Source organism: Carcharodon carcharias, chromosome 30 (assembly GCF_017639515.1).
Source record: "Carcharodon carcharias isolate sCarCar2 chromosome 30, sCarCar2.pri, whole genome shotgun sequence".
Classification (NCBI taxonomy): Eukaryota; Metazoa; Chordata; class Chondrichthyes; order Lamniformes; family Lamnidae; genus Carcharodon; species Carcharodon carcharias.
Window position 1 is genome coordinate 32184729 of NC_054496.1, and position 14912 is coordinate 32199640.

At 42.7% G+C, this 14912-nt stretch overlaps 1 pseudogene; it reads left to right on the forward strand.

Annotated features, from left to right (window-relative positions):
• LOC121271245 overlaps positions 1-14912 on the forward strand; it is a 77087-nt pseudogene that overhangs the window by 34189 nt on the left and 27986 nt on the right.

Below are 14912 nucleotides of genomic sequence, written 5' to 3' on the forward strand. Positions count from 1 at the left end.
ATCCTGCAAATTTATTGATGTCATCCTGTGTTGTGATGCATTCCTGCTTTTGTTGTGAACCCCGTGGAGACTGATGATTTTTGAAAAGAGATGAATTCCCCTAACGATCAACGGAAATAACCAAAGGACCAGATTTCACTTTTTAATACTTTTACTGAAACAAGCAATCTAAAGTCAGCGTAGATCAAACATTAAATAATGGACAATTGATACATCAAATAAATTACCTAATGCAACTGGAGGAGCTTCAGAAGTAACTTCAAGAAGACAGCTCACCACCACCTTTCCCAGAGGCAATTAGGGATGGGCAATAAATGCTGGTCAAGCCTATAGCACCCACATCCCATGGTGCAAATAAAAATAATGCCTTAACTGCTTTACTTTACACCATGCTTCTGATAGATAAGTAGCATAAAAGTAGTCTCAAGATCACTCCCTGCTCTTAAACAGAGATTCACCTCTTCCGGCCATACCGGTTCGAAACCTCCAGTGACCTTCGATGGTCGTTCCACTCTGCTTGAGTTTCCTGGATGTGATTAGAACCAGCAAGGCACACCTTATAAATCCCGGTTCCCTAAATCTTCACGAGCCCCATCTGTCCTATTATCTTTGTTTTGAAAAGAAACTAAAGCTTTAAAAGCATCCTGCTTGGTCTTCAACTTGAGCAGTTTTCCCTGGTTCTCCACAGGAGCAGCTTTTTCTCTGTTTTGTGAGCTGTGTGAAAAGATGCTAAAACTGCCACTCAACGCGTCAATAAGTTTCAATTTGAGTTTCTTTCCCCATGACAACCTGAGATCATGTGGGCATTTCTCTGAGTTGAAGTGTTTACCAGTAATTTGCCATCCTCTTTTTGAGAAGTGTCTATTTTACTTCGAGTTAAAGGGACACTTTAAAGCATAATTGTTTTGTAAATTTCAACGTTCATGACACTTTGCATTCACTACTCCTGCAAATTGGTGTCGTCTGCAAATTTTAAAATTGTACGTCTATTTCCCATCCAATTTATTTGTGTAACTGGTGAATATCATTGATCTCAGCACCGATCCTTGTGGAATACTTCCCACCATTTTCCAATCTCAGTAACTACCTTTAACTCTTCCCCTGTTTTCAATTTTAAAGCTACTTGTCCATTCTGCTACTTGTCCCTGACTCTACATGCTCTGACCTTAGTCACCCCCACCTTCTCAAGAGCAACTAGGGATGGGCAATAAATGCTGGCCTAGCCAGCGAAGCCCACTTCTCCTGAATGAATTAAAAAAAAATCCTACTACGTGGGACTTTAATGAAAGCCTTTTGGAAATCCAAATATGTTGTGTCTACTGCATTATCCTTCTCTCCCTATTCAGTGAGGTTGATTAAAGCATACACTTCTTTGGATTCTGTGCTATATTTTCAGTTTCTAGATGTTTTTCTGGTGAAAAGACCCCTTATGAGACCAATCAGCTCCACATCACTGGATTTGTTCTATCATGTTAGCTATCCACCAGTCCTCTAGCATCATTCCTGTTTCTAATGAATTTATATAAATGTAACAGTGCCTCTCCCTGACGATTTTGAACATACATGGATGTAATCCGTCCAAACCAGGGCTTTAATCCTCTTTTAAATTTGATTATTTTATTAATTACCTCCCCCACCACTCCTTTCTATCTTAACTGCCTTTAAATCTTTTTTGAGTTCTTAAAATGTTTCATCAGTCATGTTATTTTCTTTGGTAAATATCGAGGCAAAGTAATTATCCAATACTTCTGCCATTTTGCTGTCCTTTCATGTGAGTTTATCACATGCATCCCTTAGTAGCCCTGACCCTAACCTGATTTTTATAGCTTTACTTGTAGAATCCTTTACTATTTATTTCATATTCAGTGATAATTTTGTTTTGTGGTTTCATCTTTTCCTCTTAATTGTTTTTGGTTTCTTTCCTAACTTTTCATATTCACTTTTGACCTCTCCTTTGTCTGCGTACTTAGTGTCTGCCTTTTTCTTTAGTTTCAATCTTGTCCTTATTTTCTTAATCATCCTTGGTTATGCCACTTCTGGTCGTTTTGTTCCTTCTAGTTTAAATGTTTTGCATTGCATTCCTCCTCTGATGCTATCCATCATCCTAATTATCAGATGCTTGACTCCAGCCATTCTATTCCGCTGTATCTCCTGCCTGAGATGCCGGAGTGTCTATAGCTCACACTCCAGCTCAAAGACTCAAACCAGCAATATTTACTGCAGATTTTGCAATCCTGGACAGCCTCACTGATCACAGACTCCCACATAATACAATCACAACATACAACCTGTACTAACCTTCCTTTATTTGTTAATTATCAGTAGTTTGTGTTTAGAATCAATAGAATTTCAGGTATACAAGTTGTCCTTTGGTAGTACTGAACTTGAGTATTGCTGAAAAAAAAGACATACTGTCGAAGCTTTTTGTCTTGCACTCATCAGGACAATCGCAAGAATGCCAAATTTCAAAGGGAGCAACAATTTATACTGTTTACTACTCAGTTCTCATGCAGTATAAATTGTTGTTCCCTTTACAATTGGTATTCTTTTCCTATTATTTGTTCATGGGATGTGGGCACTACTGGCCGGGCCAACATTTATTGCCCATCCCTAATTGTCCTTGAGAAGATGGCGGTGAGCTGCCTTCTTGAACTGCTGCAGCCCATGTGGTGTTGGGGAGCAGAGCTCCAGGATTTTGCAATTGTCCCGATGATTGCAAGATGAAAAGCTTTGAGAGCATGTCTCCCTTTTCAGCAATACAATAGAATTTTTTGAAGTCTATTATTAGTTTGCTGATGGATTAGTTTGATTTGAAAATAATTAGTCATAAATTCCTTATTATTTATGCATGGCATTTAAGGGAACTTGGACCTGTTTATAGTTGGCTTTCTCTGCCTGGTTTATTTTATCTCCTTAGATCGATTTGTATTAACTTCCTACTGTACTCTGAAAGGCCTTTCTGTTCCCCTAGCCCAGTGCTTCCCAAAACTTTTCCCACTGTGAACCCATTTTGATGCTTGAAAATTGGTGCTACCCAGACTTAGAGCAGGTGGGGGATGGAGGGGGGGTTGGGGAGGGAATTGTTGAGTGGGTGCCAATGGTTTTGTCCACAACCATTTTGAAGGGGTCTTGAAACTAAGAATTGTGCACGCACTTGTAATGGAACCTCCACTAATCCCATTCCTGTCCCACCAGAGTCTCTGCTCGACATTTGCTATTGTTGCCTTGGAGCTTGTGACCCCAAATGATCATCCCACGACCCCAGTGGGGGTAACGACCCATCATTTGGGAACCTCTACCGTAGCAATTGACTTCCCGATGAGAACTGCATTGCTACACTTCCCTGTACAATCCTTCACTCAATATTGAATATTACTGTGACTATGTCACATTGCTGTGTGAATGCAAACAAGCTGTGTTGATTTTTCTGCCAACGAATTGCTTTGGTTTCCCCACAGAGTGACCCTGGAAGCTTTCCCATTTTCGAGCAACTTGGATTGGACCAGAGCTCGGATTTCTCAGACACCTCATTCCAGCAGAAACTGGATGAAGCCAAAGAGCAGGTTAAACGGGAGATCAGGAAAGAATTGAAGATAAAGGAAGGTGCAGAGAACCTGCGAAAAGTTACCACTGACAAAAAAAACCTGTCCAATGTGGAACATGTCCTCAAGAACTCCAATCGGAAGCTGGAGATGTTACATGAGCAGCTGCAGGACCTAAACGCGCACATTGTAGTGAAGGACCCTGAGGAACTGCAAGGTAATTGCTGGAATGTTTATTCTATCTATATAATAGGTAAACACAGGCAATATGTAAAAAATTAATCTGCATCTCGGCTGTAGGAGTGCCAATATGTAACCAGTAACCTTGGGTCAGGCTGCTCGATTATGGTTCCAACCCCATTGAAATGAATGGAACTGTTCGAGTACAAAGATAGCATCAAATGAACAACTTAAGCCTTCATTGGTGAAAAGCTCCTTTAAAATAGGAAATGCTGTTTTAATTTTATCTTGCTGAGACAGAGGGGGTACTTGGAGTGAAAGATGCCCCCACCCCCTCAGTAAAAAAAGTGAGACAAGACAGAGAGTTTAACATTTGTGGTGAAGAAGCTTAGAGATAATGGCCCCTAACTTCCACGCTCCCCAGCATCGGATTTGGGGGGTACCCCAATGACGCGTTAGGGAATCTCTCTGGGAAGTTCCCAGGTAAAGATTTGCATGGCAATTGCCAGAAGTGCCCACTTCCTCTGGAGAATTGCGCTGCACTGGGAACCATCCAAAAATGCGATTTAAATCGCAAACTTCAGATAGTTCCGTCGGGGCTATACCAATAGTAACTCAGAAAAGAGTTAGAAGAATTAAAACCTCTTCTAACCTCTGAGTAATTATTGTAAAGACCCAGACGGACCCCATGGGACTGCCCCACACTGCCGAGCACCCCCCCCCCCCCCCAGATGGGACTCTCCCCATCATCCCCCCCAGACCTTGGACCCTCTAAACACTCCCCCCGCCCCTCAAACCTGGACCCCTCCAAACACACCACCGAATCGGGACCCCCCCACCACAGACCTTGGGCACCCGTAGCCCCCCACCCCCACCGACCTCAGCCCCCTCCCGCCCTGGAACTCCAAACCCACCCCTTGCGCAGACTTCTGATCCCCACCCACTGGACACCCCGTACACCCTCCCCGCCGAATCCTATCCATTTGCCTTAGACACATACCTTCCCACCTAGCATGGATGGGGGATTGGTTAACATACACAAGACAGAGTGTCGGCATTAATGGGTCTTTTTCAGGTAGGATAGACGTAACTAGTGGAATGCCACAAGGATCAGTCCTAGGGTCTCAATTATTTACTATCTATATTAATGACTTGGAGGAGGGGGCAGAGTGTAATGTATCCAAATTTGCTGACGATACAAAAATAGCTGGGAGGGTATGTTGTGATGAGGACATAAGGAATCTGCAAGGGAACGTAGGTTGAGTGAGTGGCAAAAACTTGACAGATGGAGTTTACTGTAGGAAAATGTGAGGTCATGCACTTTGGTAGGGAGAATCAAAAGGCAGACTGTTATTTAAATGGAGAGAGACTCCAAAAAAGTGCAGCACAGAAGGATCTGGGTGTTCTTGTGCATGAAACACAAAAAGTTAGCATGCGTGTGGAGCTAGTAATTAATAAGGCAAATGGAATTTGGGCTTGTATTGCTAGGGGATTAGAGTTTAAAAATAGGGAAGTCTTGTTACAACTGTACAGGGTGTTGGTGAGGCTGCACCTGGAGAACTGTGTAGAGTTTTGGTCCTCGTATTTAAGAAAGGATATACTGGCATTGGAGGCAGTTCAAAAGAGATTCACTAGGCTGATTCCTGGGATGAAGAGGTTCCCTTGGGGCCTGGGACAGATCAGCCATGAACTTATTGAATGGTGGGGCAGGCTGGATCTAGACTTCGCTGGGGCCTGTGAAGAGTCTTTCAATGCAGGCTCCAAGCAGCTGCAGCGAACAGAAGTGTCAACGTTATTTTCAAGACCAGCTAAGTAGATATTTATTTCTCCTAATTTCTGCGGGCCAGCACTTTCCAGCGCTAGGCTGAGGTTACGGCCCAATAATCTGAGTTTAAATTAATCGTCACATACATGACAACCAACATAGGTTTGATAAGGACAAATTGTGTATGACTAACTTAACTGAATTCTTTGGTGAATTAATGGAGAGGATTGAAGAGTGCAGTGATGCTGGTGTTTTGTGAATGGACTTTCAAAAGAGAATTGATAAAGTACCATACAACAAACTTATTAGCAAATTTGAAGCCCATCAGCTTAAAAGGGCAATAGTAGAGTGGATGTGAAATTAATTAAGGGAGTAGCCGTGAATGGTTGTTTCTCAGACTAGAGAGACGTGTAGGATAGATGCTGCATCTGCACCTTGGAGTGTGAGCCCCAAAGGTTGTGTTGCCTTCCTGGTGCCAGGGCTAATGACATTTCCTCGGGGCTGGAGAGTAACTTGGAGTGGGAAGGGAAAGACTCAGCTGTCGTGGTCCAATTAAGCAGGTAGGGCTAAGAAAGAGTTCTGCTGAGTGACTATGGGGCAGCTAAGGGCTAAATTAAAAAGCAGAACCACAAAGGTAATAGTCTCTGAATTACAGCCTGACCCATGAACAAATTGGCATAGGGTAAATAAAAGCCGAGAGTTGAATGCATGGCTCCAAGATTAGTGAGGGGAAAATGGGTTTCAATTCATGGGGCTCTGGTGCCAGTCCTAGGGAAAAAGAGAGTTGTACTGTTGGCATGGGCTTTACTTGAACTGTGCTGGGATCCTAGTGAATTGGATAACTAGAGCTGTAGAGAGGGCTTTAAACTAAATAGTGGATTGGGGGGATGTGGGGTTCAGTTGAGGGAAATTTAGAATGCTAAAGACAAGGTAATTGTTGAGGTTAGTGATACAGGTAATGATAACTAGCATGTGACCGGAAGGAACAGAGCATACCAACATAAGAGTGGGGAAAAAAATCTGAAAACATAGATTTAAAGGCCCTTTATCTGAGTAGATACAGTATTTGTAACAAGATGGATGAATTGATAGCACAAATAGAAATAACTGAGTATGATATGATAGCCATTACAGAGTTGTATTGCAAGGTGACCAAAGCTAGGAACTGAATATTCAAGATTATTTGACATTTCAAAAGGATAGGAAGAAAGGAAAAGGAGGTGGAGTAGCTCTGTTAATGAAGGATGAGATTAGTACAGTAGTGAGAAATGATCTTGGCTCAGAGCACTAGGATATAGAATCAATTGAGTGGAGAAAAGAAAAAGCAAGGGAAAGAAATTAATGATGGAAGTAATTATAGGCCGGCCCCCTGACAGTACAAACACTGTAGGATAGAGTATAAATAAAATACTGGGAGATTGTAAGAAAGGTACTGCAATAATCGTGCATGATTTTAATCTTCACATAGATTGGACAAATCAAATTGGTAAAGGTAGCCTTGAGGACATGTTCATAGAATGTATTTAGGACAGTTTCTTAGAACAATACATGTTGGAACAACAAGAAAACAGACTATTTTAGATCTGGTAATGTGCAATGACATAGGATGTATTAATGATCTCACAGTAAAGGATTCTTTAGGAGAGAGTGATCACAACATGAATTTCACATTCAGTTTGAGGGAGAGCAACATGGGTCTCAAACTAGTGTCTTACATTTAAATAAAGGCAGTTGCAAAGGTAGAGGACGGAGTTGGTTAAAGTAGTTTGGGAAAGTAGATTAAAAGGTAAGGTGGTAGGTGAATAGCAGCAGATATTTAAGGACATATTTCATAATTCTCAACAAAGATATATTTAATTGAGAAAGAAAGACTCAGTGAGGAGGATGAACCATCTGTGGCTACCTAAGCAAGTTAAAGATGGTGCCAAATTGAAAGAAAAGGCGTGCAGTGCTACAGAGATTAGTTGTAAGCCAGAAGATTGGGAACATTTTTAAAACCAGCAAAGCATGTCTAGATAAGGAGAAGAGATTAGAATGAGAGGAAACTAACAAGAAATATTAAAAGACAGCAAGAGCTACAAGTATATGAAAAGGAAGAGAGTCCCTTAGATGATAAGACTTAATAGGGAATTAATAGTGGGAAACAAGGAAATGAAAGACTTTGAACAAGTATTTTTAATCTGTCTTCATGGTGGAAGACACTAAAAGGTCACCAATAATATAAAATCCAGGGGCAAAAGGGAAGGAGGAACTTAAAAGAAGCATTATTACTAGAGTAAAAAATACCGCGAAAACTAATGAAACTAAAGGCTGACAAGACCCGTGGACCTGATGACCTACATCCTAGTGTCTTAAAAGAAATGTCTACAGAAATAGAGGATACATGGGCTGCAATCTTCCAAAATTCCCTTGATTCTGGAACGGTCCCTCTGCAATGGAAAACTGCAAATGTAATGCCTATATTCAAGAAAGAAGGGAGGCAGAAAGCAGGAAACTATTGGTCAGTTAGTCCAACATTTGTCATTGGAAAAATGCTTGAATCGGTTATTAAGGAAGTAGTAGCAGGGCGTTTAGAAAATAATGTAGTCAAGCAGAGTCACATTGTCGAGGAACGTCTGCTAACTAAACTTGAAGGTGGCTTTAAGAACTCCATCTAGCTACTGCTTGGTTCTGTGACTATGCACGCGCTAAGTAAATAAATGTGAAAGGGAAATTCTGTTTGACAAGTTTATTAGCATTCTTTGAGGATGTAACGAGCAGGGTGGATCAAGGAGAACCAGTAGATGTAGTGTATTTGGATTTCCAAAAGGCGTTCGATAAATTCTCACATAAAAGGTTACACGAAAGGACAAGGGCAGCAGGCACATGGGAACACCACCACCTACAAGTCCCCCTCCAAGCCACTTACCATCCTGACTTGGGAATATATCGCCGTTCCTTCGCTGTTGCTGGTTCAAAAACCTGGAACTCCCTTCCTAACAGCACTGTGGGTGTTGCTGCAACACAGGTACTGCAGCGGTTCAAGGAGGCAGCTCACCATCACCACCTCAAGGGAAATTGGGGATGGGCAATAAATGCTGGCCTAGCCAGCGAAGCCCACGTCCTGTGAATGAATAATAGAAAAAAAAGAGCTCATGGTGTTTCTGGGTGATCGATTAGTACAGATAGAGGATTGGCCAACTAACAGGAAACAGAGAGTCTGGATAAATGGGACATTTTCAGGTTGGTAAGCTGTAACTGGTGAGGTGCCACAGGAATCAGCACTGGGGCCTCAACGATTTACAATCTATGTTAATGACTTGGATGAAGTGTCTGAATATGGTGTAGCCAAATCTGCTGACAATGCAAAGACAGATGAGGAAGCAAGTTGTGGGGAGGACATAAAGAATCTGCAAAGGAATATAAATAGGTTAAATATGTGGGCAAAAATGGGCAGATGGAGTGTAATGGGGGAAAATGTACAGGCTCGAGCGGACGAGTAGCCTAATCCTCCTAATTCTTATCTTGCGTATAGAGTGCTGCACCCAAGTGTCACTACTACAGCTGCCAATATTGTTTTTGACATATAGTAATGACTGAGGTTTGGGTACGCAGTACATTATTTCAAAGTTTCCAAATGAGACGGAACACAGAAAAGTAGTCAGCAGTGAGCCTGGAGGATGTAGACAGACTGGTGAGATAGACGGACCTGTGCCAGATGAAATTCAGTATGGCAGTAGGACAAATTAGATAGCTGTTTCAAGGTGACGCAGACGCAAAGGACCAAATGGCTCCTGCGCTGTCAGATTCTATGAATCTAAAGTTTCTTTCCTCTAATTTCTATAGTTAAGTCATCTTGGGCCTTTTTTTTTGGAGTAAATATTCACAAAGTATGGTCCTTGTGTGATGTTTAGAGGCGGAAAGCGCTTGTTGAAATGTATCTCACTAGTACAGGATGTCAGGATGGTCTAATATTCGTAACTCATTCAAATGTTGTTTTTGATTGTTTTCTTTGTACTGGAAAGTGTTGGGGGTGGGGGGGGTGGCATTGGTACAAATCATTGGCCAAAGGCCAGTATGTTAATAGTTTTCAGTATATCACATGGTTATTAAAAGTAGGAGCTGGCTTGTATTTGTACCAGGTGCAATTTAAAAAAAATGATAATTCATAAGAATGCCCTGAAGGCCTGTAGATGAAGGCCTTGTGCCCTTTCTTCCAGTTTAGATAACACCATAATGGACAAAAGTAACATTCACATGGGAAACAGACAAGGAGGCTGACAGACTGTGCAGCTGCTTTCAGTCCACTGCCAGTCACGTGTTATTTGTGGGGATTTTTCTTAAAAGCACGTAGAAGTTTTTATTACATTCAGCACAGGGTAGGGGGAGGCAACATGATCTAGGTGAGAAAGTATTAATGAATGTGGCGTGATGAAGTTGGCTGATTATGGAATTGAATGTGCTGATGCAGATTGATGAGTAGTGGGGCCTCTTTTGCCATTTCCTGTCCTTTCTTTTCGTTCAGTGAATGTGGGCACCGCTGGCTAGGCCCATCCCTGATTGCCCTTGAGAAGGTGGTGGTGAGTCACCTTCTTGTGAACCGCTGCAGTCCATGTGGTGTAGGTACACCCACAGTGCTGTTAGGGAGCACGTTCCAGGACTTTGACCCAATTTAGTATTGAGAATCTGTTGATTTTGAAATAAAATAAATGCTGGTTTGGAAACCCTTTGGAAACTACAGTCATGCGAGTGTGCCTCGCATTATTTGTTTTGCAATTTTGTCTTCCTACGGTACAAATTGTTCATTTGGTTAACAGATCATTTATATCATGTGCAAGAGCAGTGGTGCCAACACTGACTGCTGGAGGACCCTTGCACACTTCTCCCCTTAATCTGAAAAGAACTGCTCACAACTACACCCTGCTTTCTGCCCATTATGTGGTACTTTAACAAAAACATTTGAATGTCCATATAGACAACCTGCGAATTCCCACTCTCACCAGTTTCCTATCTGCACTCTAGCTAGACAACTCCTCTTAGCCATTCACCCACCTCTGTGCTGCTCAAGGTGCTTTAAATCTACTGCCTGTACCTAAAGCCCAAAGTGAACCTGCTCCAGTAGGTCCAGGATCTGCTTTGGCAGCTAATGTTTCACCTGTAGAAGCCGTTACCTTGACTCGCACCTAAGACAAGATTCAGATAGCTCTGGCAGTGGAGGGCAGGATGATCATAGTCTTGTATGTGAGCCTTAATGAATCCTTCCAAGCAACAGCAAGACGTATGCCAAGTTTTACAACCACCAGTTAATCTATTCTTTCATGCATGCACTGGATAATGGTTTCTCCATTGAAAACAGACAGTAGCACAGTAAAGGACGTTGATGGCACACTTGTTCATACAGGCTCCTGTCCTTAATGCCACCCCTTTAATGATTGAAAAGGGGCTCCCAAGTCAACAAGATGTGGCTGATAACATGTCCAGCAATACCCACTACCCTGATAGCCATCATTCTTTTGTTTCTTGACCTGGATCCTTATGATATTGGCACAAAACAGAGCTGAGAAGGAAAGAGGCCCATATGGACAGAGCATCAGAATTGCTGCAGCATGGTGCAGATGCTTGGGTAGTTCGGTGTGTGGGTGGTCCAGTGTGGTCCCAACAATAATCTCAAAGGCCCTTGTCGTCTTGCCCATGACATAACTTTGTCATCCAGAGAGGCACTTTCATTGAGCACATAGAAGGACAGAAGACTTGTCTGTGAACCTCAGTTGCCTATAGGGAAGTCTAGATTTTCTGGCATTATATTAACCAGTTTGAAGTAACTGCTGCAATTAAAATGCCCTCAGTCAGAAGGTCCAGACTGAAGAGTATTGAGGCAGGCTTGATGAGATGGATTCTTCACTTCATTGATTGTGTTTCATCCTGTTTATAACCAGTCTTGCCCACATGTGTCCAGGAAAGTGGCCCAATACACCGTCCCTGCTATTAATTCCTGCCCTACATCAACAACCATAGATATTCCTCTGCTGGTATCCTGTCCACAGAATCATAAACCCACTGTGCCTGTTCCAGACCTTGAAGCTTTTAGTCCCCCTTCCCTGTATATTCTGTGTATTTTTTTCCGTTTCAAGTATTTATATAGTTCCTTTTCGAAAGTTAAAATTGAATCTGCTACCACCACCCTTTCAGACAATGCAACGACAATTTGTATCTATACAGCGACTTTCCTGTATGAAAACACTGCAAGATGCTTCACAGGAGGATTATGAAGCAAAATTGGACATTAAGTTAAAAAATGCGATATTAGGACACATGGTCAAAAGCTTGGTCAAAGAGGTAGCTTTAAGGAATGCCTTAAAGGAAGAAAAAGCGATAGAGAACTGGAGAGCTTTAGAGATGGAATTCCAGAGCTTGGGGCTCAGACAACTGAAGGCAAGGCGACCATTGGTGGAGCCAATAAAATTGGAGATGCTCATGAGACCAGCATTAGATGAGTGCCTACATATGTTGGTGGGGAGGATGTTGTGGGGCTGGGTTGTGAGGCTCGAGGAGATTACAGAGAAAGAGAGGGTGAGGCCATTGAAGGATTCAAAAAATGGGATGAAAATTTAAAATTCAAGACATTGAATTCCGGCATTTGCCAGAGAGAGGGATGGAGTAGGTGACGAGGAAACGGAAATTGGAGCGAGCACTGCCCACGACTGAATCAGACTGTTGCAACCTTGGTGTCGTATGTGATACCCAAGGTGAGTTTGGAGTGGGGACTGAAGACCATGGCTTCAGTTTTCCCATGTTTAAATGGAGGAAATTTCTACTTATCCTTAGAGAATGTGTGATAAGCCTGGTAATTCAGAGGGTTGTGGAGGCAAGTCACTGAATATATTTAAGAAGGAAATAGATTTCTACTCTCTAAAGGCATCAAGGGGTATGGGGAGAGAGCGGGTGTATGGCGTTGAGATAGATGATCAGTCATGATCATATTGAATGGGGGAGCAGGCTGGAAGGGCCGAATGATCTCCTTCTCCTATTTTTCTATCTTTCTGTGTTTCCCACACTGTTCTTAGGTGACCAACTATCATCACAGAAGTATGGCATGTTGCCATAGACCATTTGGCAAGCGTTCAAATGATGCTGTGAAATAACAATGTCAGATATTAGATTTCACTTGTGGGAGGTTCTGTAAGATCCCTCTTAGTCCTTGGAGGAGGATTTGAGCTGATCCTCCCACAGAAATGTTTAGTACCTTGTGCTTGCCTCTCAGCCAGGGCTCTTCCTGCAACTTGTTAACGGGACATAGATGTATATGTTATTCTGCTGTGTTGATCTGTATGTGTGCTTGTCACTGCTCGGTGAATGTTTCTGGTGTGAGCTGCTGGAGAGAAAGTGGACATGGCACTGAATTCATCATGAGCATCAGAAGGCGAGCCTTTTTGGCTGGAGTTGGGGAATAGAAGAGGAGTTATTATGCTGCTGGGTGTATTCAATAGGCCACCAAACAGTGGGAAGGAGAGAGAGGAATAATTTTTAAAAAATGTTCAAAACAACAGAGCAGTTATAATAGGAGACTTTAGTTATTCTGATATAGACTGGGGGAGAACAGTATAAAGGATGAAGAGGACGAGGAATTCCTGAAACATGTACAGGAGGAGAGCTGTATTGACAGGTTGGTTTCCAGCCCATTGTGGAAAGGAGTGGTGGCTGGGGAAATGAACTGGAGCAAGTGAGGCACTTCAGCGGGTCATTTGGGAACTAGTGATCACAGTAACATTAGGTTTACCGGAGCTATGGAAAGATTTTTAAAAAATCAGCAGCGATGATATTCAACTGGAGACAGGCTGATTTCAGAGAGTTGGAAAGGTATCTGGCCGAGGTGGAGTGGAACAACGATTGGAGCTAAAACAGTAAATGAGTGACAAGATCTACAGGGCGGGGTGGGGGGGGGGTGGGGGGGGTAGGGGGGTGTGGGGGGGGTAGGGGGGTGGAGGGGGGTGGGGGGGTAGGGGGGGTGGGGGGGTGGGGTAGGGGCAGTGGTGGGGGGGTGGGGTAGGGGGGGTGGGGGGGGAGCAGTGGTGGTGGGGGGGCTGGGGGGTGGGGGGTGTCCTACATTCTTCTGAGGGAGAAAGCAAGGGCATCCATAGCTAAAGTTCTTGGATGACAAAAGATACAAAGAGTAAAATGAAGCAGAAGAAGGAGGCTTATGGTAAATGCCAGTCTCAATAGATTAGAGAGTTGAGCAGAGTGCAGAAGAGAACGAAAAGCAAGCTGGAGGAGTGAAGAGAGTGTATGAGAAAAGATTTAAAATTGAGGGGTTTATGAGAGTAGATAGGGAAAAGCCATTTCTACCAGGAGGGCCAGTAACCCAGATACTTGGCAATAAAAAAGCTAGGGGAGGTGATGTGAATTTCTTTCATGTGGTGATTTGAAATGATCTAGATTGCTGTATCTGAAAAGTTCGTGGAAGATATCAAAAGGGAATTGGATATATACTTAAAGAAAAACTTGCAAGGCTATGGGGAATGAGCAGGGACGTGAGACTATGAGAGCTACTTTGGAGAGCTGACACAGGCATGATGGGCTGAATGACTTTCTTCTGTGCTGTAAGATTCTGTGATTCACGAGAATCATGTTGGTGAAACATTCAAGTTGGTGGTGGGAGAACTGGGTGACAGCAGTCTGGGATCTCATAAAGGTGAGTCGTGTCATACAAACTCGATTTGAGTTTTTGCTGAGAGGTTTACTGTTGTGGGGGAGGATGTAAACTAATTTAGAAGTATGTGGAGAACCAGATGGTAGTAGCAATGAGGTCATTGGATACAGAGAGATAAACAGCAGTAAAATTGGAAACATCCCAAAAATGGCAGTATATGTATATGTGTTTGAAGATGGCAGGACAAGTTGACGTGGAGGCATGGAGTATAAAAACAAGGTAGTTACACCAGACCTTTATAAATTATTGGTTAGGTCTCAGATGGAACATTGTGACCAATTCTGAGCACCACATTTTAGGTTGGAGAGGATTCAGAGGGCATTGACTAGATTGGAACCAGGGATGAGGGAATTTCGATATGCGGAGCGACGAGAGAAGTTGAGATTTTCTCCTTCGAGCAAAGATGGTTAAGGAGTGAGTTAATAGAGTTCTTCAAAATCAACTTCTGATAGAATAAATAGAGAGACAGGCTTTCTATTGGCTGGCAGCAGGGTCAGTCACTGAGATTTAAGGAAATTGGCAGAAGGACCGGAAAGGTGATGAGGATTTGTTTTACAGAACAAATTGTTACGATCTTGATTGCACTTCCTGAAAGGTGGTGAAAACAGATTAAATAGTAACTCTCAAAAGGGACTTTGATAAGTATTTGAAATGAAGAAATTTGCAATGCTCTGGGAAGGGAGCAGCAGTGTAGTACTAACTGAACAGTGCTTTCCAGGAGCAGCACAGGTAGAGAGGA